This window comes from Equus quagga, chromosome 20 (assembly GCF_021613505.1).
Source record: "Equus quagga isolate Etosha38 chromosome 20, UCLA_HA_Equagga_1.0, whole genome shotgun sequence".
Lineage (NCBI taxonomy): Eukaryota > Metazoa > Chordata > Mammalia > Perissodactyla > Equidae > Equus > Equus quagga.
The window spans coordinates 16,287,319-16,312,621 of NC_060286.1; the positions used below are offsets into that span (position 1 = coordinate 16,287,319).

Here is a 25,303-nt window from a genome sequence, read left to right on the forward strand (position 1 = left end):
CTGCTGTGACAGGGTTTTTGGTGTCCAGGGAGAGTGAGCTATGAGAAAGCACATGCTTTTGTTGTTGGCCTGGAGTCTTTATTTATAGAAAAATGACAGTATTTTACTTTGGTTTCTTTTTTTGAGGAAGATCGGCCCTGAGCTAACTGCTGCCAATCCTCCTCTTTTTGCTGAGGAAGACTGGCCCTGAGCTAACATCTGTGCCCATCTTCCTCTACTTTATATGTGGGACACCTACCACAGCATGGCTTGCCAAGTGGTGCCATGTCCACACCCGGGATCTGAACCGGTGAACCCCGGGCCACCAAAGCAGAACATGCGAAGGTAACCACTGTGCCACCGGGCTGGCCCCAGTATTTTACTTTTTTATTCAAGTGTAACACATATGAAGACAAAGTGAATCATAAGGGAACACTTTGATGAATTTTCCCAAATTGAACATAATCATGAAACCACCACCCAAATCAAGGAATCCACTATTATTAACCTCCCCCTTTAACCCACTCCTGGTCTCTTCTATCCCCCCCACAGTCAACAGTAACTACTGTCTTGACTTAATAGTTTTAGCTATTTTTGAATTTTATAAAATGGAGTCATACGGTAATGTATTCTTTCACATGTCTGGCTTCTCTGTCTCAACATTCTATTTGTGAGATTCGTTTGTGTTGTTGCATTAGTTATGCTTCATTTATATTCATTACTGTATAGCAGGCAAACTAGAGCCTGTGGGCTGGCTGCCTGTTTTCGTAAATAAATTTTTATTGGAACACAGCCACACCCATTCATTTACATATCGTCTGTGGCTGCTCTCGCATTCCAAAGGCAGAATTGAGTAGTTTCGACAGGGCGCAGAGACCATATGGCTTGCAAAGCCAAAATTATTTACTATCTGGCCCTTTGCAGAAAAAGCTGAGTGACCCCTGCTGTATAGTATTCCACTGTATGAATATTTCACAGTTTATTTCGTACTGAGTTTTGGCTATACACTTAGTGCTTCTTTGAATATTATTGCATGTGTCTTTGGGGCCTATGTGTGTGCGTTCCTGGTAGACATTTCCCCAGGAGTGGAATTGCTAGGCCAAAGCATACGTTTATCTTCTGCTTTATTAGATGTTAGTGAACAGTTTTTCAGTTCATTCTCCCACCAGCAGTGTATGAGAGCTGAATTGCTCCACATCTAAGACTTGGTGTTGTCAGATTTTTCAGTTTTTACCATTTTGATCAGTGTGTAATTTTATCTCATTGTGGTTTTAATTTGTATTTCCATGATAATAAATGGGGTTGAGCACCTTTTCATATACTTGATTGACCATTTGGATATCCTGTTTCGGTGGCCTGTTTTTTTTCTTATTGTTTTGTTGGAGTTCTTCATATGTTCTGAATGAGTCCTTTGGTAGATATATGTATATTGCAAGTATATTCTTCCATTGGGAGACTTGCACCTTTATTATTTTAATAGTGTTTTTGTTTTTATGAAACAAAAGGGATCAGGATATGCCACTGCAAAATATGCCACTTTGGCATAAGGATTATTTTGAGCTGAAGAAAATTGAGACATTGCAGATGCAGGAAGAGCTCTTTGCCCTCCCCCTTTCTGCCTGTAAGCAGGGCATAAATTTCCATTTGTGAAGGTGCGCCCTATCTCCCATACTAGAAAGAGGAGAGCGATTCCTACCACTGGAGAAACTTGAGTCTTCATAACAAATCTTACTAAATAATCCTTATCTGCAATACATTTCTTGGTCATCTTTCTATAGTTTATTGCCCTTAGGAGCCTAAACTCCCTTTTCCTTTGTCTAGTCACTTCTCCACAATTTATTGCCCTTTGTTGAAATGATATATAAGCCTCTGGGTCTAGCTGCCTTTTTGGACTTTCATTTCTTTTCTGTGACATCCCCATGTATGTAAAAATCTTCAATCAATAAAGAAACATGCCTTTTCTCCTATTAATTTGTCTTTGTCAGTTTAATTTGCAGGCCCTCATTTCATGAACCTGAGAGGGTAGAGGAAATGTTTTTTCCTCCCCTGCAAACCGTAACTAATGCCAACAGGGGTAAATCTCATATACACTGTGGAAAATGAAATTAGACATGGTGTTTGTAGATACTTGGACAATAGCTATCCTTAGCCTTGTCAAGGCACACCATCCCCAGGAATACCACAGCATCGATAGATTTTTGTGTTTTTAAGTCCTTCTTAATTAAAAGTGTGATTTGCTATCTTGCTATTTGTTGTAGGGTCTGAATAGAGACAGAGTTCTTATCTTTCACTTTTGAGTATTAAAAGCCATTCCGGGGTCTTAGAGTCACCAGTTCTGTGGGCGTGTTTCTTTAGCATTCATGGTATGCTGAATATTCAGTTTATTAAGATGCAGTGTCAAATATTTGAATCCGATATGTGTATTTTTTCGGAGAACTATTTCTTTAGCTCCCCGAGTTGAGAAATTTAGAAATGGAAGCTGTTTTATCTAACTTAAGATGCGTTGAGTTGAGTGAGGTAGATGTGTATTGTAGAGGATAGGTTACATGACTTTTGAGGTCCCCTAAATAATTCTGTTTTTGTTTCAGTTTTATAAATAGCGGTCCAGGGCATTATTACTTGATTAACATGTATTTTGTTGTTGGTTTTGTTTTTGTGGTGGTCAGATCTACAATAGATGGAGATGATTTGAACTTGAAAATATCGAGATACTTTAATACTACAGATGTTTTCTCTAATTTCTTATTTAAATACAGCTGCTTACTTTAAAAAGGCTGGTTTGTCTCTTTCAGAAAAAAGGGGAAAACTTTTGTTATGTAACTATTTTAGTGAAATTTCTTTTGAACGTAGCCATTGTTTCTATTTTTTAACTGTTTTATTTTTAACTATTTTTTTCAGGTTGTACATTGTTCATGTGGATGCTATTGGCTAAATTTCTATAGCAATGGCACGAGAATATAGTAAGTACTATACCATGCTTCTTATGACCTGCTTACTTTAAAATACGTTGACTTTCTGTCTTTAAATTTCTCATTGGATCAGTGGGAATAGAGAAACAAAGAGTTTTAAAATCTACTTTTTTCCAAGGCATCAATTCGTTTGGTCATCTGCTTTTTGAGTCAATAGCTTTATATACAAATATACCATGATAGTGATTAATTTCATCTTCTGATAAACATAGTATTGCTCAGTCTGTTCCCTGTAAAGACCAGAAGAGTGGACATTAGGGTTCGATCTGTGTCGTGCATCCCCTCCATCCCCAATTTTACCGAGTTGAGGAACTGACTGCAGCCTCCAGATGGGCCCTGATTAGGGGCAGTCCCATCCCTACTTTGTCCGTGATTGACTCATCATGGACAAGCCATCAGCCAGTGTTGGGTGTTACCTGGCCAGAGGGATGGTTTCAGGAACAGGCCAGTAATCCTGTTTTAGCCGGGAACTTCTGGCAGAGGTCCTTACGTATTTAAAACAGAGCTACAGGAAGAGTTTGCCTCTCTTTCTCTTGTTCTGGACATCATTATGTGCTGGTGTAAGGTCTGCTGTGGCTGCAGCCTGAGCAAGAAGCCACCCAGGGCAGAGGACAGAGAAACCAGTGCTGCAGCCTGTTCTTTCCTCCAGAAGTCCCAGCTTTTGAGCCAATACATTCCCTTTTTGTTTGAGCCAGTTTTTGTTGGGAGCCAAAACATCCTAAGTGATTCACTGAATCTCCGTTTTATTTTTAGTAATCCATTAGTTTCTCCCTGGGGAATGTGAGAGTAATTGCAAAGTGAGGCAAAATAATACCGTAAAACTGACAGGGTGTGTTGGTGTTGACTGGCAGCCTCTTCAGTCTTAAGAGTTAACAGGTAGCGATTTAATGTTCAAAAACAGGGGAATAAAATACATCGCTTGCGGATTCTCTTTTCCCCTGGAAGGTTTTCCCTTTTAATCAACCCACTTGGGCTGTGGACGCTGAAAAGGGCCCTGGACTCCTGGCCTGGAAACACCCCATGTGCAGGTGTGTTTTGGCAGTGTGGGCCTGTTCTCCATGTTTTCTTAGAATAGGCTATGTGCCCAAGCCCGTAATTCCTTGTTTGCTTTTGTTCTTCAGAAGTTAATATGAATATTCCAAATACGAAAACTATATAAGGAATAATATAACAAATATCCATAGGTACCCTCCCACAGCACGCTAGAGAAAGGCATGTTTACCAGTTCTGTGGAACAGTCAAACCCCAGGTCCTCGTCCCTGAGAGCAGTGCCCTCTGTCCGCCCCCGAGGAACCGCTGTCCTGGTTTTGGTCTTTATTCTAACCCTGCATTTTTGGTACTTTCACCGCAAATGTGTAGTATGATTTTTGTATGCTTCTACAACTTCACCTAAGTGTAGATACTTATGTGTATTTGTTGTTTAAAATCACAAAGGAATTTAGAATAAATTCAGGATCACGGAAAGAGGCAATAAATTTGTTCTCAAACACTTGTCAAAAGATCTGTTCCCAGGCCTCCCAGGGATCTGTAATGAAACGTGTTAGGCTTTAAATGGTCGATGAGTTTAATCAGCATGCCGACAGCCTTTGATCTTGTCTTCTGGGACCGGGTGCTTGGTCTGCTGCTGAGTTCACTTTCTGCGCCCGCTTCGGCACTCCTGTGCAGGGCTGTGTTAGACCCACTGTGCCATGAGGGAGCTTTTCAGAGTGTGTGGGTAGCTTCTTTCATTTAAGTTGCTCTCCTCATCCTGTGGCCAGAATGCATGCTTTTGGCAAACTTAGGCAAATCCATGCATTTTTCTGTGCTCTGACAGTTAGCCGTCACCCCTATAAAGTAAGTTTACTTCCGAGCTTTCTAAATGTGTGAGTTTGTCGGCTTGTTCCTTGTCCTGGCGGCAGCAGTTGCAGAACGGGCGTCCACCCCTATGAACAGACTGTGGAGCATGACCCCTCAGTCACTTGGGAGGCCGGGAAATCAGTGCTGTATCGTTATTCTCCTTTGTGCCCCAACATGAGCCTTGGAGGTAATTTTGTATCATTCTTGTCTGAAATGTATCTTAGGTTATTTCACTTCTACATTCAAAACACTCATTCTTTTGCTATCAGAAGATTCCAGTTACCCTGTCTTCTTGTTTGGAAGGTTGCCTGCACGGAACTGAATAGTCGTTGCCATTCCGAAATTATTAATCCGTTCAATTTAGGAACATAATTACTGATACAGTGTCAGAGAAAGATTTATGACAATCAAAAGAGGATTTCTATTTTTTTTCAAGGTATTATCTTGCTTACATGTTTAACATGTGAAAAAAGAGTAAACTCAAAAGATTCCCCCCCCTTAATTCATATATATTGTATCCATGTTCCAGGAAGGAAAACAATTACATCTTTTGTTGAAGTCGAATTTTAGGTTTTTGTGCTTTGTGCATGCGTTTTTTGTTGTTAAAAGAATGGATCCTTCTTTTAATTTTATTTAACTGTAACTATCTTTAGCGTTTTTTTCTCCATTGTGGACCCAGGATCTTAAAATGTTGCCAATGTTAGAAGATGATAGCCACCAAATGGAAGCACCAATCAATGAAGTTCCTTTGAAAAGAGCTAATAAATCTCTCCCTTTGGGAGATGACCAGTGTTGAGATGGTGTGCCATCTTGTACATCAGGCTAAATATAGACAGAAGAAATGCAGGTTATTTAAGCTATAATCCTGATATATATATATGTATCTCATATATATGATACATATATCAATCTGATAATCCTGACATATATATGTGTGTGTGTATATATATATATATATATATTTTTTTTTTTTTTTTTTTGGTGAGAAAGATTGGCCCTGAGCTAACATCCATTGCCAATCTTCTCCTTTTTTCTTGAGGAAGATTGTTGCTGAGCTAACATCTGTGCCACTCTTCCTCTATTTTGTATATGGGATGCTGCCACAGCATGGTTTGATGAGCAGTGGGTAGGTCCATGCACAGGTCTGAACCTGTGAATCCTGGGCCACTGAAGCAGAGCACTCAGACTTAACCACTATGCCACTGGGCCAGCCCCAATACTGTAATATATTTTATATCCATTTTCTTGTTTTAAAAGCTTTAGTGTTATAGTTGCTTTTTTAACAGAAAAAGCCTATTGAAATTTTTCTTTGAAAAATCAATTCAGTGAACTGATCTTTTTGTTTCTTGTGGAATGACATCGTCTTGTTTATTTTTTATGTAAAGGGATCTGTCGACTTGGCTTGTTCTTATACCTCAAAATGAGATGGTGCGTTTGTGGGGGCTGGTCCACCGGGCTGAGGGAACTTCTAGACAGTGACTCAGGGCTGTAATTAGGTCTTGCTCTCCGCACCCTTGTTGACTTGAAAGCACTGTCCGTAGACCATTTAGTCTGGGAAAGCAATCCATGAATCATCTAAATTGGCACAAATTATCTGGAATGCCACTAAACGTTTTCTGCTCTTTATCCTGATTGAGGGAATTAGAAAGGGAGACTTTTCTTTGCGTTTGAGAGTATTCTAGAGGATAAACATACACTTGTGAAGCAAATTTCTTCCCTAGATGGAATGAAAAGGAGTAGAATATTTGACGTTTGTAAGCAGTTCTGGTTTCATGGGTTTGTTGTACAGCGTTCCTCCGAGCTTTAGATGCTTTGCTTTGTGAAGAGGGGGGTACCTGTTGCCTTGCATCCAGCTCCAGTTCCGCCTCCTACCACGTCTTGCAGGAAGGGGCCTCCAGGGGCTGCTTGCTGCCTGGGGCTGCAGCTCAACCCCCACAGCACAGCTGAGGTTAGAGGGAAATCCCAGGAGCCTACATTGGCTCCATTTTGCTTCCTAACTTGTCCCACTCATCAATCTCTCTCCTATTTAGGAGGCAATTTTGATATCCTTTTCTTCCCTTTCTCAAAATGATGGGTCAACAGATTTATTGAGACCCACTAGGTACCTGGCAATGAATTCAGTGAAAGTCATTTTTTTGTCTTCACTAAATAATAAGTTGACTTTGTTTCAATTTATTTTATATCAAAACTTTAAAATAATCATATTCATTCGAAAGTGGAGGACATTTACAAGTCGTTTAGGGATAAAGATAAAATGAAGACTTTCCTTAGACAGAAAGTAAGCCTTTTAATTCATTGTTTTTCTTTAGGTTTTCTCTGATGGTGCATTCAGGGCCTGCCCAGCACTTAATCATCTTACTGTGTCTGCTCTAAAGAGATGAGCAGATTTATCCAATCCATAGCAAAAAGACCAGATTTCCAACTTGTGATATGAGTTGAGTTTTTAATACGAGGATAAATCTTTATTTTCATTTTGGAATGGGTGTGAGTGGGCATCTCAGAGGAATGTGTCTTTTGACGGGAAGTGGAGGAAGCCGTAGCTCGCCATGTCATTCTGTGTTTTGCAGACGTAGCTGCTGTTCTGTGTCTGTGGGTGTGCGTGCATGCGCGTGAGCGGGGTTGTCTGTGTCCATCTAGGGGATTGCTGTTTGTTAAACATTGTCACATTCATTTTGGAGTTGTTGAAAATCAGGTGTTCAAGTTATAAATTATTGTTAGCACATCTGCTGAGTGAAGTTGAAAGCCTGTAGAGTGAGTTTCTGAGAAACTGATTGGTAAAGTGTTTCCACGAATCCCCTTGATAAAATTCCTTATTACATGGTTAGTTAAGCTCTTTTCCCTGAAATAAATCACAAGGACCTTCATGTTAGCGATTTAGGCTGTGTTTATAAAGAGTGCTGTTCTCTGAGAACTGTGATCCTGTTTGTCATAAGGACTTGTTTAGTACCTAATTAACCTTTCACTTAATCTTTTTTTGCAATTAGGAGCCAAGAGAGCATGCTTTAGTACCAAATAAAAGTCACCCATCCATATTACCCTTAATTTGCATTTTGTGTAAATAATTGGGTCATTAGCCAACACCTACACAGAGGGGCGTGAATGGTTTACTCTGTTGGGAATTTAACATCACTTTATAGCTTTTAGATTTCTTTGTGTAAATTATTTCTTCCGTGACAGTCGATACCTATTGTTAATGGGTACAGTGATTGTAAGACCTCAGGCAAGAATTCCAGAGTTCTTAATGAGCGTATAAATATCTAAAGGACGGGCCGGCCCCGTGGCATGGTGGTTAAGTTCAGCATGCTCTGCTTTGGCGGCCTGGGTTCACGGGTTTAGATCCCAGGCGTGGACCTACACTACTTGTCATCCATGCTATGCTGGCAACCCACATACAAAATAGAGGAAGATTGGCACAGATGTTAGCTCAGGACTGATCTTCCTCAAGCAAAAAAAAAGAGGAAGTTTGGCAACAGATGTTAGCTCAGGGCAAATCTTCCTCAGGAAAAAAAATATATATACTAAAGGAGTTTTATATTTAAGTGTACCTCATCCCCTCAGTAGCAGATGCTATTTAACTTTCTGGAAATGAAATCTCAATTTTCGGACTGAATGCTAATCCTTGTTGAAAGCTTCCTACCCTCTTTCTATTTTTTTTTTTAATTTTCTTCTCAAACCAATTAAGTAGAATTAATCTGGTCTGTAGGGTTAGGTGCTCCTTCTGTAATCTGGAAAGCTCTGCTAAACAGTGTGTGAAGATAGGCCAGCTGTCTCTATTTCTGTCTGAATATTTGGCCCCATCCCTAAAATTTGGTGATACTCCCATTGTAGTACTACATAGTGGCCTCATTTAAAGATGGAGATAGCAGTGGCTGTCAGTCCACTCTGCAAGTATAGCTTGTTGGTTGTAAAGATTGAGGCCAAGGGCCAGTATTCATTGCTGCTATATTTTCATCTTTTAATTATATTTTGATGATCATTTGGGATCCATTCAGTTGTATTTGTTCAAAACATCAAGAAAATCTCACAACACTTTGTTCCCCAGCAAATTTTAAAAGTAGATTTTATAAAAATAATACATACTTGTGAAAATGTAGAAAAGGCAGATAAACGTAAAGTTGAAAATGAAAACCATCTGTAATCTTACCATCCAAAAGTAGCTGTTATTGACATTCGCTAATAACATGTTCTCAGAGCACACCATTAAAAATGGAAAAAACCCCATGCCAATTATTAATAAGGACTGACTGAAGGTGGTGGCACCCAGAAACTCTTAAATACTTATATATGGTATGTGTTAGAGTTAATATCATCTAAACTGCTAGTATTTATTTCCGCAGGTCGTCTCCATTTCATCATAGGATAAGGAGAGAGCCTCTTTAAGGAGAAGCTGTAAACTTTTGTTCCCAATGATTTTTAGGGAGAGATTTTCTTGTGTAGGGCATGTTTCTCTATGTAGGTATGAGGTGTTTCTGTTTTAGTTTTTAAGGGAAGGAGCCCTGTGAAATAAACTGCTATATAGAAAGAGTAGAAGAATGATACACTTTTAAAAGAAATGCCCTCTGCTCCTCTGATAGAAAGATGAGAGAGGAGAGTCCAGTGACCAGAGGCTGCATGTGGTCATTTCCCAGGGATAATTGAGTGTCAGAGTCCTCCTGGATTTTTTTTTCCGTTACGGTCTGTCTGTCCCCTGCCACCTTCTATCTGGTGTGACTCTTTTCTCTGCTCCCTCCCCTGTCTTGTAACAGCCTCAGGTAACTTCACAATGCCGCATTGCAAACCTCACTGGAATTCTGCACTGACGCAGATCTCTATCCCGCTTGGTGCTTCAGTTTACAATGACTTGGGTTATTGTCTGGTTTTCATATCATCACACCACAAAGACTCAAGTAAGCAACACACGTCTTCCTGATTCTGAAAGAATTTGTCCTTTGTGGTGTTTTGTTGGTTTCTGAGCATTTGTTTGCTGGCCTCCTTCTCGAGGCTCAAAATAACCTGGTATGCCACAGCCCTCTTAGCTGCCAGTGGGCTTCTTTTAAGTGCCTGTCCTTAACAGAGGCATTCTCCATGAGCAATCAGGCACTTCAGCCAGTTGGCCAGTAATGACCCCCACAGTTTCTTGTCCTGAAGCCATTGTGGTGTAAACAGAGCAGTGATGAGAGCTTTGTCCTTTGTCCTCTCTTCCGAGAAAAGAGTGTGAAAGTCATTTTAAAGGAAGTCTGCACTTTGTGGTATCACTCACTTTTGGCGCTGTGTCCGTTTAGATTTTAGCCTGGAATTCTTTGGGAAACTCCACCCCTGGAAGAAAATGAGGATTTTTAAAAGAATGTGTTTCAGCAGCTGTTAATGTTAGTAAGTACCTCACACTGTCTTTGGAGATCCTTCGGTCATACAGCAGCACTTGCTGGAGTTCACTTTTGCGATTGCAGTCCCTTCCTTTGAGACACTGATTTGAATTTTATTAGGCAAATATTGCCAAGTTTTAGATTATTTTATAAGTTTGTATTGTTAGAAAACACTCAAACTTTGGTACATTTGTGTCATAATGTGTTTCTAGTTTTAAGCATCAAATTGAGATCTTAGTATCTAAATCATTAAAGAAAGCAAATTTTAATTTGTTTTCAAAATACTGTCATTAATAAATCGTAATCTTATCTTTCCTACCTGTTTTACTTATGAATGACATCGTGGGGCATTGAAATTTTGTGTGATCATGTTCGGTGGTTCTGAACTGTTGTCTGTTTTTTGTGTGTGTGTGTGAGGAAGATTGGCCTTGAGTTAACATCTGTGCCAGTCTTCCCCTATTTTAATGTGGGATGTCACCACAGTGTGGCTTGACGAGTGGCACTAGGTCCACGCCCCTGGGATCCAAACCTGTGAACCCTGGGCCACCGACCAGGAGCGCGTGAACTTAACCACTACGCCACCTGGCCGGCCGCCTGTTGTCTTTTTATCCACATGTTGGAATTGTGTGTCAGTTGGTTTTCTTGCATGGCACGCATCAGATTTATTTCAGTTAACTGTTCTCAGCCCCAGTGTTAATGCCATAAATGAAGAACCCTCCCTATTTGTTTATTTGCTTCTTGGACTCTTAACAAGTTACACACTGTCAGTGGGTTACTGATTCTTGGTTTACTTCTCTGACACAAGGCAGCTTGAGAGGTTTTTTGTTTTAGATAAGATTCCAGTGTGATCTCTTTTTCAAAAGAATTTGGATAAATCGTTTTCAGTTGGTCTCCCAATCCTCATTCTCATTCCTTTTCAAAGCGGGCTATCTTTTTCCTTCTCCATCTCCATTTTCTTCTTTTTTTATGAGAGAGAGAGAGAAAGAGAGAGAGAGGTTGATAGGTAGGTTTGACTTTGTTCTGTTCTAAGTGGAGGCTGGGAATAAAACCAAGTTCAAGTAAAGAATGAAGTGATGGACCACCAATCTGGGAAGAATATTAGAGAAAAGAGTTCAAGTGAAGAACTTGTAGTCTAAAAAAGTCAAACACCAAAGAGAAGTTGCTAACTCTACCATTGCTCTTTTAACTTTTTCTGTTGACGTGAATGGCACCAGGTAGCTATCATTTTCTGACCAAGGTCTGAGGACAGATTTTGAGCAATAGCTAACTTGTCAGTGTTTTCCTCATAGTAGATGCTCAGTTAATAGAAAGTCTGACTGATTTGCTGACTTAACTGCAGGAAAAAAATAGGCTGTTAGCCCCTTCAAATAGCCATTCTAATTCCTACCAGACGAATTCCTCCTTATTAATTCTGTGAGGAAGCTATGAAATAAGTGGAACTTGTTTTTTTTTTTAAGAAAAATTGAATCCTCTTCCTTACTATTATACTCTAGGATCTCTCATTTTCTTTGGAAGAATGAGAAGTGTGAGAAGTTATTTTCTCTTTAAGTTTCAAAATAAGAATGTGCACTATTGTCTAGTTCCCAGAGATGCCGTTTCTCACCATTCTTACGTTCACTTTTTGTGGTACATCAGCCCTCCACAAATGAGTTGAATTAAAATTTTGTTCTGAAATTTTGTTGTATTCTTTGAGATTCTTGGAGTCTCGTAGAGGTGGTGTGAAACCCCTGGTTGGAATCACTGCCTTGGGGAATCCTTTCACTGGTACGGAGGGATATCATCCTTGGCAAGGAAGGCGGTTAATCTGGTGTGTTTGATAGAAGGGGTCTGAATGCTGGAGGATTTCTCTTCTCCCTTCTCCAGTTGCTGCCTCAGATCTCTCTGTCCCTATTATCTATCAAGTCTCTAAACTACCTTGTCAAGGGCACTTTCTTCCTAGTGTTATAAAACAGAGGCAGAATCATGGAGCTTTTTGGAGTTTTCTGGTATTTCTGGATACAGAAAGGCAAAGTAGGCCCATTGTTATAAGTTTCAATGCTTGAAAAACACCAAAAAATGAAAGAAAGAAAGAGAGAGAGGAGAGAGAAAAGAAAAGTCTGATTTCCTAAGTAGTTACCGTCTTCCTTTCTTTCTTTTCCAGACCCGCTCTTTTTGGTTGTGTTTGTTGAATCTGGCCCAGCACTACCTGCAGGCATGGCGTGTTGCCTTCGAATCTGGGAGAATGTGTGGGTCTACAAGATAGCGTCTTGGTTACTGTTTCTCAAATGTTTTTCAGCACAAGTGAAGAGGCAGTTACTTTGATTTTGTTAGTGTTTTTCCTCCAGGGGCAGAGGACCACATTGTTTCTCCTGTGACCTTCAGAAGGCTCTGTTTGGTGCTGCAATGCTCCCTGTAGTCCTGTGTGGACTTGGCCCATTTTCCCAAACGAGATAATGAGTACAAAAATGCTCTCTGGTAAACTTTAAAGCATTGTAAATGGGAGAGGGTATTGTCATTACTATTATTCTCTGCTTGAGTGACTGACTATAAACATTGTCTGTTTAGTTCATGACCTCCATCCGAGAACCGGCTGCTTTTGACAATCTTGTTTCCAGGGAATAGCTGTTTCTTGCTTAGTCCAGCTTTTACCTGCTTGGACCTTTTGCAAAAGAAAATGATTTGCACATTAAACAAATATAGCATATATTGCATTAAAATGAGTTATTGGTATTACATGATATTTACAAATAGAGGAATCGCTGCTCTTTATCTATGGCAGTAAGTTTCCATTGGCAATGACCTTGAGGCTCCTGGCTGTACGAAAAATAACTGGCTTTTGTAATTACTATTTCAGAGAGACTTAATCTCTCTTCTTATTCAGTGAGAGGACTGTTTCTCTGACAGATGGACTTGGAGCCTTTGTGGGACTTTTATACAGAACAACTGCTTTTTTGTGTGTGATTTAGCTCTTTGCCATCAGGCTTTTCAGTTTGTGTTTATCGACGTGAGACACTGTTCTCCCGAGAGTTGTGACCTGGACTACAGCAAGTATAACTCGCAAGGAGAATTAAGAGGGAGAAAAAGATGTTTCCATCCCCTCTCTCCTGGAGTAACTAGAAAGCAGAACTGTTTGTTTGAAGTCCCCAATCCCCTATGGTGAAGAGATGCTGGTCCTGCTGCAGACATTATCTGAACGGGCACCTTGTTCCATGAGACGATGCCATGTCACATTTGGAAGCAGGCCTAAAACTGCTTCTGCATTGGCAGCAGCCACCTCATCAGAAATGCTTTCTTGCATTTCATCGTAAACCTGTGCTGACTCTAAAGGGAAGCTCTGAAACTACTGTATCATGGAGATTTGACGTTCCTTGTAGCTGGCCGATAGTTTACATTGACAAGCCTCCTGAACTTGTTTCAGAACGCTAATGGCTCTCTGTCAGTGGCTTGTTCCGCTGAGGGGAAGCGATGGGGTGCTTACTGTGTGTTGTAAAGACTGCGTGATCAGAGGGACGTTTCTGAGCTCATGTTGTCTCTTGTTTACTTTCCAGTATATGTTGAAATCAAATTCTGTTAAAGGCTGAGATAAAGTTGATTCATAGACTTTGTTTTTAGGAATTTTGGATTTAGCTACTAACAAAGAAGTTATCAGTTATCTTGGAAGTGATGTCTTTGCTGAATAAGAAAAAGAGGGATACAGTAGTAGTGGCAACACTTGATTCACCCTGATGAAAACATTTCAACTCTTGTTAGGATAGAATTCTCCTCCTTCGAAAGAGAGATGATGTTTAAACTTAACGGTTATTTAGACATTTTAAATTGTTTGTAATTAGGGTAAAATCATGTAGTTTTCAAAAAGAGAGCTCAAATGTATTGAGAAAAGAAAGTCGAAGTTGTAGCTTTAACAGCAACCAGACTTGTGCTACGTGGAAGGCAGTTTCTTATCCCACCTCTAGTGAGTATTAGTCTCTGTGCCCTGTGAGGTGAATTAGCTCCTTTATTGGACCATTTATTGAATGTTACTTTTCACCTGTGGGTGAGGAAATTAACCTAGAGAGCATGTTCCATATTTAGAATGTTTGGCTAATCTAAGGATTCTAATGTTTATTAGTCTGTGACATCTCTAGTTTAAGGATAGGTAAATAACAGCCCAGATGCATAATTATTTGTTAAAATTAGCAAAATAAGTCATTTAAAGAGCAGGAAACAGGCGGGCCTTTGCATACTTTCTATAAAAGTTAGTCCATGTTGACACAATGCATACATCATTCAAAAGAAAGATTCTAGTCTTTTGCCAGATATTCTCTCATTATGTTGGGCAAGTATTATAGCCGTTACACAGTCATAACTTGAGATTCTCCTTTCAATGCAGTTTCCGTTGAGTGGCACAAAGGAATTGAAAAACACCCAAGGGTCAGTAGTAATTGATTGACTCTTGGGTTAAGAGAGAGGAAGGAGTCAAAGACAGCTCCATGGCAAGCCCGTGGAACCACCCTGTGGGAGACTGAACCTACTTCCCAAAATGCCAGCTCCTTATTTCCTCTGTTGTCTGTTCTTCACTCCATGCTTTATGACCTCCTGCTCCTTTCCGCAGTTCACCTCTTTATCCTGTCTGTCCTGTGGTCCTCTCGCCTTCTCTAGATGTCAATCCTCTAGTCATGTCATTCCATTCTCTCCTCCGCCTCATCTCTTCATGCTTTTTCTTTGCCTGTAAACATCCTTCAGCACTCTTTCTCTTTCCAGCACAAATCTCCCCATGCCCCTCAGGTTTCTCTCAAGCTCTCTTTCCTGTTTCCAGTGGGGGAGGGGAAAGATTGCTCCATCACTTTTTAATACCTTTATTCTTTCTTCTTAAAATTGTTTTGTTTTATTTTGTTAGCTATAATCTATATGCAATAAAATGAGTAAATCTTAAGTGTTTTTAAGATTTGGGTTGTTTCTAGTTATTGACTTTTATGAATAAGGCTGCTATAAGCATTCTTGTGAAGTCATTTTGTGGACATGTGTTTTCATTTCTCTTGGGTAAATGCATAGGAAAAGAGTTGTTGGCTCATAGAGTAGATGTATGTTTTACTATATAAGAAACTTCCAAACTGTTTTCCAAAGTGGTTGTGCCATTTATCCTTGCACCAGCAATTTATGAAGTTCTAGTTGCTCCATGTTCTTACTAGCATTTGGTATTGTCAGTTTTTTTTCCTTCCTTTTTAAAAATTTCAGCCATTCTGGTAGGGTGAATGTGAAAAGGTATCTCATTGTGATTTTAATTTGCATTTTCCTGATGACTAATGATTTTGGGCATCTTTTCATGTGCTTATTGGCCATTCATATATCTGTTTTTGCGGAGTGTCTTTTTCAAGTCTTTGCTATTTTTCTAAATTATTATTGAATTATCTTTTTATTGTCGATTTGTAAGATTTTAAATGTATATTAAAATATATACTATATATTTTGGTAATAAATACATGTACTCTTAATGGTGTCTCTTGAGCAGAAAGTTTAATTTTAAGTCTATTTTATCATTTTTCATGGTTACTGCTTTACTGTGTGTTATCTAAGAAATCCTTGCTTATCAAATGTTGGGAAAATATTTTCCTATATTTACTTAAAGATGCTTTAGGGTTTTATCTTTTACATTTAGGTTGATAACCTATCTTTAATTTTTTTGTATATGAAATAAGGTAACTGTTGAGGGTTTTTTTTTTTCCTCATATGTATATCTAATATCATTGATTAAGAAGACTTCCTATTGAATTGAGTTGGTGCCTTGGTTGAAACTCAATTGACCATATATGTGTGAGTCTATTCCTGGACTCTTTCCATTCCACTGGTCTGTTTGTCTGTTCTTATGCCAATTATACACTGTCTTGAGTACTGTATTGTGGGAGAGGAAGAAATTTTCCTCTACCCTTCTAGGTTCTTCTGGCTGGTTTAAGAATTAAATTGACATGAGATGGATTAATAGGAGAAAATCAAATTTAATTGCGTATGGATGGGAACCCTACGTACATAAGAGGGTCAGAGACCCCCACATACATGAAAGGTTGCAAGACAAAAAAGGTAAAACGAGATATACATGCCATCTTGGCTAGTGAATGGGATGGGGGCCTGAGGCTTAGGGAGGAGGAAGATAATTCACAGGATGATAAGAAGAGCAGATGTTCAGTAATTAGAGGTTTATCCTGCCATACAGATAGATAATAAAAGTTAGTTTCTGTTAATAATACTTCTTATGGGCAAGGCCCCCAATTTAAATTCTTTAAGGGAGAGATAAAAGTTTCTCTTAAGTCCGCAGGGTCTTGATCGCCTTTAGCTCAAAATATTCCACATGCCAAAGTGGTATATCTTGGGGAGGCCTGTTCTGAACCCTTTCAGTCCTGCCTTTGAAGCTTCATGAGAAGTTTCGAATTTCAGGAGTTGAGTTGATAGATTGTTCCTTTATCCCTTATTGTTCCCCCCATCTCAGTGAACCAGACTCTCAGTTTAGAGAATAGGTCAGTCCAATTAAGTAATAGCTGTCCAGCTTCAGGAGGCAGTGATGCAGGTGGGCTCCCAAATGGTGCAAGCAATCAGGTATTTAATAAGAGGCATTTCTAGGAAACAAAAGAAAAACAATGGTTAATGACTGAAGCAGACTATAATCCAAATTTCTGAGTTCTATGGCAGCCAGTCAAAGAGATTTCTAGATATCTGTCAGGCATTTTCAGATGGAGTGAGGGCAGGCAGTGGCCGTCTGACAGATTTTTCTTGTTTGCAGTTTAAATGTCTCTGATGATCTTTCCAAGTGTTCCATACAGCAATTGGCATAAAAATTGTCCATACATAAACCATTGTGATGATTTATCTGAAATCCATATCGAGTTGTTCAGCTTCAGTTTGCAGGGCTTCAAGAAAAAGGGCAGTTTTAGTTCTCAATGATGCCAAGTCAAAAGTTGGGAGAAGATTGGATACGTCATTTTGGAGGGTTGTAGCCTGATATTGGAGGAACCTGGAAGAATTCTGGACCCAGTCCAGTTTATAGGTAATAAACAAAACCTTAACAGACAGTGAATAGCACTAATATCTAATATCCACAAAGGCGTATTATAGTTTCTTTTGAAACCTAATTTTTCTCTCTAAAATCACCTCCATTTTTATCAAAGATAATCACAGTAAGGGTAATTTGTTTCTAAAATAAGTCTAGTTTCAAGAAACTTGGACTATTATTTTCATAAGTGAAGCAATAATAGTGATTGATCATATAGGCTCTTTTAAATCTGCATTGCTGGAACTTTTCATAAGTAATCTCCAGATGGAACTTTTAAAAGCCTCTCCAAGCCGGGAAGCCAAGCCAAGGACTTGCCATCAGACTTACCATGATATCTATAGATTTGGATGACTTCCTCTCTTCTCAAGGTTCCCAAAATATCCTGAGGTCCTGCACCTGCAAAGAAATGACTTTCCTTACTCACCTGGTAAGGCTGATGGGAAACCTATAAGCTAGGTACCAGGCCAGTATTTCCAAGGGGCTTTATTGGCTCCATAAAGTCAATCTTGGTTCCTTAAAGCTGTCTGGTCATAGCTGAGTCTATGTACATTCTCTCTTAAATATGACATTCCAAGCCTTAGTAATATAACCAGTTTCCAATTGTGTCCTGCTATAAGGAGAACAGATTCTTATTGAACATATGCAAATAACTATATAGCAATGAAAAGAAGAATACTTACTAAATTTCTGAATTCTGAAGAGATCAGATAGGGAGAAAAAGGTAAATGTTTTAATTCTGCTTACAAAAGTATAATTTACCAATTGCTGTCATCATATTTAGATTAAGAGGAAAATAATTTCATTATATCTGGAAAACAAAGGATTAAAAAAACAGTAATATTTCAGACAAAAAGTCATAAAAATTATGAGCATATTTTGCAGTTCATTTGGTCCTTTGTAATTAATCCTCGTTCTGCTTGAATCCAGTTTTTCTGTTAGTTTCTTGACTTTGTCTGATGTTGAGGGTGATAGGAACCATGATAATACCAAGAAGTTTGCAGGTTTTTTGTTAAGGCTCATATGATTTGCCCAGTGAAGTGGGTATCTTGATCACTGGAGATTGTGGAAGGTATATCCCAAGGGAGAAACACATTTTCTAACGGTTTTCTTTGCCATTGTGAGGGCATCAGCTTTGCGGCAAGGGAAGCCTTCACCCATCTGGAAAACATACATACAATAACAAGAAGGTATTGATAACACATAGTAAGTGGCAGTTGAATGAAGTCCAGCTGCAGATGCTCAAAGGACCAGAGGGAGGAGTTCTGAGACCTTTGGGGATGGAAATAGTTTTTCATATTGTGAGTGAAAGAATGTAAAAACTGAAAAATGATGTTTGCCAAGGAGCTGGGAAGAACCAAGTGGCCATCTTGGATTTGCCATAGCCCAGAGTGTTTGTTTAATTTATAGCCATGTTTACCCACCTTAATTTCTCTGATTCAGGAGCAGATTGTTGTCATGTTACAAGGATATCAGGATGGCAAAAGTCTGGCAATAAGGGGTCATTTTTCTTTTTGTTTTTTTTGCACTAAAGCAGAATGGACTTTATCCACATGTATCGTAGCCTTTATAGATTCTGCTGTTGCTGATTTTACATGAAAGTCATCTAAGATGCTCTCCTGATTTTAGGTTCAGTCTTTTTTAGTGTGAGCCTCAATTTTGATGACAGATAACATTTTATACCAGGACATACTAGACTTCCAGAAATTTCACAGAATTTCTGGAACTCTTATAATATACACAGATGGCAACATAAAAGAAGGCTTAGTGTTATTTGTTATTAGACAATGCTTCCCATGTAATTTAACATGTCAAATAAGCCTGATTGGTTTATCCACTTTTCTAAGGAGAGAGAATAAATCTTTTGAGGTGTTTCAGGGATCCTCTGAAAAATCCCAAAGGTAGCTAGAGGTCAAAAAAGACTTCATTTAGAATTTGATTTTGGGAAGTTCATCAAAAATATCAAAGAGGTTTTAAAACAGTTAAATGGGATCACAGATCGTTATGGAACTTATTACTTAATAAATTAAACAAAGGGACAAAAAGATTTCAAAGACAAATGTAGAAGGTTATGTAGCCATAAAACCTTAGCTCCTTTAATAGAAGAGATTCAACTTTTAACATAAAGCACAAGAAATAGTTCTGATAAAACACAAAAAGATAAGGAAAAACCTTTTATAATCTCTTATCAGGAGCAGACCAATATTCCAAGAATACTTTATTTTTTTAAGAGATGAAAAGAAAATTGTTCCAGTTTTATATAAATACATTATTGATATTAAAGCTTTTTTTTTTTAAGATTGGCACCTGAGCTAACATCTATTGCCAATCTTCTTTTTCTTTTCTTCTTCTTTTTCTCTCCACATCCCCCCGGTACATAGTTGCATATTATTTAGTTGTAGGTCCTTCTAGTTGTGGCATGTGGGATGCCGCCTCAGCATGGCCTGATGAGCGGTGCCATGTCTGAGCCCAGGACCTAAACTGGTGAAAACGTGGGCTGCTGAAGCAGAGCATGCAAACTTAACCACTCGGCCACGGGGCTGGCCCCTAAAGCTTATTTTTATTTATTTATTTATTTTTTTTTGAGGAAGATTAGCCCTCAGCTAACTACTGCCAATCCTCCTCTTTTTGCTGAGGAAGACTGGTCCTGAGCTAACGTCCATGCCCATCTTCCTCTACTTTATACGTGGGCTGCCTGCCACAGCATGGTGTTTGCCAAGTGGTGCCATGTCCACACCTGGGATCCGAACTGGCAAACCCCAGGCAGCTGAGAAGCAGAACCTGTGAACTTAACCGCTGTGCCACTGGGCCGGCCCCAAAAGCTTGTTTTCATAAATTCTTAAAAGAACAATTTAGTTTTAGCTAACTTAACCACACAGGTAAGGTTTTTTTTTGTTGTTGAAGATACTCATTTTATACTAAAATGTTTCCCTTATTATTTTACTAGTTTTGATTATGTACATTAGTTAGAACTTTTAACCTTCAGAAACCTTAATTTCCATTAAAAACTAAGAAGTAAGCAACTGTCTGCCATACCAGCATTCTTTAGACCAGCAAATTTGATTCCTTTCATAGTTTCTACATACGTGCTTCTTCATAGTACAATCTTTAAATAAAGCACGACATGTTTACTAACAGACTCAAATTTATCTTTTAGTTTCTTTGTCGTAAGAGGTCAAAAGTAGGTAAACTTAGACTTGTTTAGCAATTAATGTTTCAGTATTTTATCTTATTTGGAAATGAACTAGACATTCAATGAATTTTCATGATTTTACTTAACTTAGCAAAACTCTAAAGTTTCAAGTTACCAAAAAGATTTTGGAAGCTATTTTTAAGTACACATACTGTACAATATAATTACTGCACCTAAAGATTCTTATTACGTTAACATCTAGTTAATTCGTTTGTGGTTAAGTCATACGTAGATTATTCATGAAAATTTCATAAGACGTAAAAGCAGTTAGCTGTCATCTTAAGTTATTATTGTTGTGGCTTTTTTTGCTGACAAATTTAGTAGCAGAGATAACATGAGCTTATTTGACTAATAACCCAGGTAGAATAAAAATTGCATGTCTACGTTATATCCAATGCTGATAACTCTGAAGACCTGCCTATTTTAATTAAACCAACAAACTTCAACAAGCTTTTATTTACCAAAGATTATTTTATATCATATTAACTTGAAAAACATTTGGGTCAGCTTCTATTATATTTTTGAGAGTATACTCAATTTATTACAGCATTTGTTTGTTTTTAAGCCAATTAATAGAGTTCTCTAGAAATTAATTTTGATAATACCATTCAGAGGTAGAAAAAGATCCCACGTTTGAAACACACACATATATATACACAAATGCATAGAAACCCCATAGCTATTGTTTTAAAATTATTGCCATGATCAGGTACAGTTAAACAAAGCTTACTAGTTATGAAAGAATAGTTGGATCCAAATTGTGTTTCTGGCAGATAGAATAAATTAATGGCTTAGATGGCTAAAGCTTTTTTTTCCTACTGATATTTGAGGAGAAGACACTTAAGATGCTAGATTTTGGACAGGGGGCTTCTATAGCCATTTGCCTCTTTTTTTCCTTCAGTCTTAGGAATTGGGGATAGTTTAGATGAGAGTTCCCAGAGAGGTTACAAGCGTTTTGAGATAAATGGGGTGGTGGTGGGCGGGGGGGTTAATGAAAGGAAATAGTTGGAATCTGAACTGCCTCTAGAGCTGCATTTCCAGTTTTCCAAAGGTTTGTAGGATGAACACAGTTGCTCTCAGTTCCTCAGAACCTGGATTGTAACTTAAATGACATTATTGATTGATCTTCCTGTTAACAATGTCATCCCTATTTGCTTCTTTTCCTCGGCACATAGTTTTATTTTAACTTAGGGAAGAAGGCCTATAAAAAAAATCCTGTCAGACTCTGAATATCAGCTTCCAATTTGGCCAATTTTTGACCATAGAGCTACTAAACAAAATCCTTCTAGGGGCCAGCCCCGTGGCCGAGTGGTTAAGTTCATGCACTCGGCTTCGGTGGTCCAGGGTTTCGCCAGTTTGGATTCTGGGCGCGGACCTAGCATCACTCATCAAGACATGCTGAGGTGGCATCCCACATGGCACAACTAGAAGGACCTACGACTAGAATATACAACTATGTACTGGGGGGCTTTGGGGAGTAGAAGTAAAAAAAAAAATATTGGCAACAGATGTTAGCTCAGAGCCAATCTTAGAAAAAGAAAAATCGTTCTAAATATCTTGCCAGTTTTCAGCGGGGACAAACAGAGTGAATATTTCTGGTTGTATTAAACAACTCCATGGACCCAAGAGGCACCCTCAAAGGTTACTACCTTCCCAAGATCAAGAGTCACTCCCAAGGATAGCCAAAAGAAAGAACCGACAGCCTGTATGTCCCAGGCAGGCAGAAAGCCAAGCCAAGCCTTTGGGACACAAAATAAGAGTAGCAAGAAGGCAATGGCTATCTCTGGGACAGAAAGGGTGAGTAACCAGTGAGTCTGAATTTGGAAAGGCAAAGACATGAAATTTTGTTCTCCTCTCTGACTGGACACTACAGAATGGCCACTGGTCTTTCTAGTTTTTTTCTGCATTTGGTAGGATCTTCTGAAAGTGGAGGTAAAAGGTTTTCTAATTCAAAAGATCTGCTGTTGTCCCAAGGACACAAATTCCTCGTGTGGTCATCTAGGATACATCCAGTGAAGATATTGCATAGAAAGGCCTGCAGCTGGCAGAGCCTGATGACAGAGGCCAGCAAAGTGAGCCGTACTGCCTGTCCGGGGTGCTCCTGCTAAATTCACTTTCTGGCTTTCAGTACTTCCATGAGTAACCTGTGTGCTCTCAGAGATTAGGCTGGAGAACTTTCTGTAAATCTTGCAGGAAAAAAAAGGAAGTTAAAATAGGCAGATGGGGCCAGATTTTCAGAACAGGGTTTCACATTGGATTTTTAAGTCTAATTTTCTATTCTTTTGTCTTGTAAGGGAGTCCCTAAGTCTGGCTGTTATATATATTTTTTCCTTTTCTTCTTAAGTACCAGACAATTGTACTTCCAATGTCCTGATTTCTATAATATCTGCAGTGTCTGAAAGCAAATAGGAAGAGGTCTGAGTGAACTTTGATTTTTGTTCTAATTTCTGTGCTTCCATCTTATTAAGGGAGTCTTAATGGCTGGCATTATACCAATATGAGAACTGTCTACAAATTTTTTCCGGTTCAAAGGATCCATTGTCTGGCCATTGATGAGTAGGATTTTAATAGTGATTCAAATCAATAAGCCTTTTTATGGCTTAACCATGGACACAAGAGGCGTCCCCAAAGGAGAATGCAAATGATGCAGGCCTCCAAAAATCCAAAAAGTTTGCTCCAGAGTTAGCCTAAGAAAGTAAAGGCAGTAATTATGGGGGGCCCTGTTTTTAAACAGCCATTCCAAAACACAGTGAATCCCGTGTCTCCCTCCCTTCCTCCTTCATTTTTAACAGAATAGAGTAACTTGCCGAGCCAAAAGTTCACCCAATTTTTTTTCAGATTCCCTAAGCCTGCTTGGCTGCCTGCCAGATGCATGTGCATCCTCTAGCTGCTGGAAACAAAACAAAATAATGACCATCTCTGGAAGAGATGAGGTAATAAAAAAACAAGAGTACTCATTCCGTATCTTTAGCAGAATTGCTTTGTGCCCAAGAATCTAATTTTACAAATATTTTCCCCTGCTAATCTAAATTAGAAAAGAGAAAAAAAGACTCTTAGCATCCTCGCTTCCTGTAGACCCTGTAGCAGGCGGAGAGCCGGGAGACGGACAGGGCAAGAACTCTTGCCTTCCGCTGGTGTTTGTCAGATGTCCCATGATGTCAGCTGCAGCAGTCTCAGAGGTCAGCCTGAAAAGTTTACCTGGTGACTACGCCCACGGTGAGGAGATAGAAATTTTCCTCTGTGCTTCTGGGTTCTTCTGGCTGGCCTAAGAATTAAATTTGCATGAGACAGATTAATAGGAGAAAATCAGAGTTGATTCTGTTCATATGGGAACCTCACATACATGAGAGGGTCAGAGACTGCACATACATAAGAGGTTCCAAGATAAAAAAGATAAGATCAGGTATATTTGCCATCTTGAGCTAAGGAATGGGATAGGGCCTGAGGCTTTAGAGGGGAGGAGGTAAGTCACACAATGATAAGAAGAGCAGATGTTCAATAAATTAGAGGTTTGCCTTGCCATACAGATAGGTCATAAAAATGTATTTCTGGTAGCAACTGTGATTATGGGCAAGCCCCCCGATTTAAATTCTTTATGGGAGAGGTAAAAGTCTCTCTTGAGCTCGCAGGGTCTTGATTACCTTTAACACAAAACATTCTACATGCCAAAGTGGCACATCTTGGGGAGGCCTGTTCTCAACCCCTTCATAAAGTAGCTTTACAGTAAGTGTTGAAATCAGATAATTAAGTCCTGCAGCTTGGTTCCTGTTTTTCCTATTTTGATCATGATGGATCTTTTGCATTTTCATACAAATTTTAGGATCAACTTACCTTTTTTTTTCATAAATGCCTGCTAGATTTTGACTGGAATTTCATCGAACCTATTTTCGAGTTGTGGAGAATAGACGTTTTGATCGTACTGAGTCTTCTCATCTGCAAACTTCTCTACTTAATTTCTCTCAGCAGCATTTTGTACTTTTCAATATAGAAGTTGTTCGTGTCTTTAATTAGATATATTAGATTTTTTAATGCTCCTGTAAATGGTAATGTTTTAAAATTTAATTTCCACTTGTTCACTTGCTAGTATAGAGTCATACAATTGCTGTGTGTATATTGACCTGCAAAACTCCTAAATTCACTCACTGGTTCTAACATTGTGTACTTGTGTTTTAGGGTTATTGACATACAGACTTTAGAGCAATGTTTGTGAATAATGACAGTTTACTTCTTCTTTTTCCTGTCTTTATACTTTTTAAAATTGCTTTTCCAGGCCTTCCTGAACTGGCTGGAACTTTCAGTGTAAGCCTAACCAGAAGTGGTGAGAATGGAATCCTTGCCTTATTCCTAATCTTAGGAAAGAAGTATTCAGTGTTTCTCTATTAAGTTTATACCTGATTTTTTTTACGTTGTGGCTTCTGCTCCAAAAGCCCCGTAATTCTGTGATCTCCTGATTTCCAAGACACAATTCCCGATCTTCGATCTTCGTCTTCCTGGCCTTTCCTTTGCTTGTGACATTCCTGCATTGCCCTCATTGTTTTCTTTGTCTTCTGCCTCATTTCTCAAGGAGTGACTTTTTTTCCCCTCGTCTTCTTGGTTCTCCTACCTCTGGGAAAACAGCTCCTTCCCTTTTAGTGACTTCTCTCCTTCTGATTCCTTTATTCTGAAATCAAATATTTATTGAGCAGGTGCTGTATGACTGACCGTGCTGGTGTCTGAGGCTCTCCAGGGTCATGAGGCCTGGTCTCTGCCCCATTAGAGCTCGCCGTAGAGCATGGAAAGTGCTTCGAAAGAATGGAAGAAGGGATGGGCGTCTCCCCTCTGGTGGTCAGAGAGAAGGCCTGTAGGGGAGATGGTGGCACTGCCTCTCCTTCTTCGTTATGTGCAGTCCCCCAAGATTACAGATGGGCGCTCCTTTTTTCCCTCTGCATGTGACCATGTCTGTTCTCACTTGTTTCCATACCGTCTCTCTGGGCACGGTTTCCGAATC

At 39.1% G+C, this 25,303-nt stretch overlaps 1 protein-coding gene across 3 annotated transcripts in view; it reads left to right on the plus strand.

The window, feature by feature from the left end:
• The window catches only part of SIPA1L1 (signal induced proliferation associated 1 like 1), a 358,565-nt gene that overhangs the window by 159,964 nt on the left and 173,298 nt on the right, over window positions 1–25,303 (plus strand). For all 3 annotated transcript variants that reach the window (XM_046647145.1, XM_046647143.1, XM_046647144.1), the window contains one exon: window positions 2,878–2,939. The gene's annotated coding sequence lies outside the window, so the exon portion shown is untranslated. The remainder of the gene's footprint in view (window positions 1–2,877; window positions 2,940–25,303) is intronic.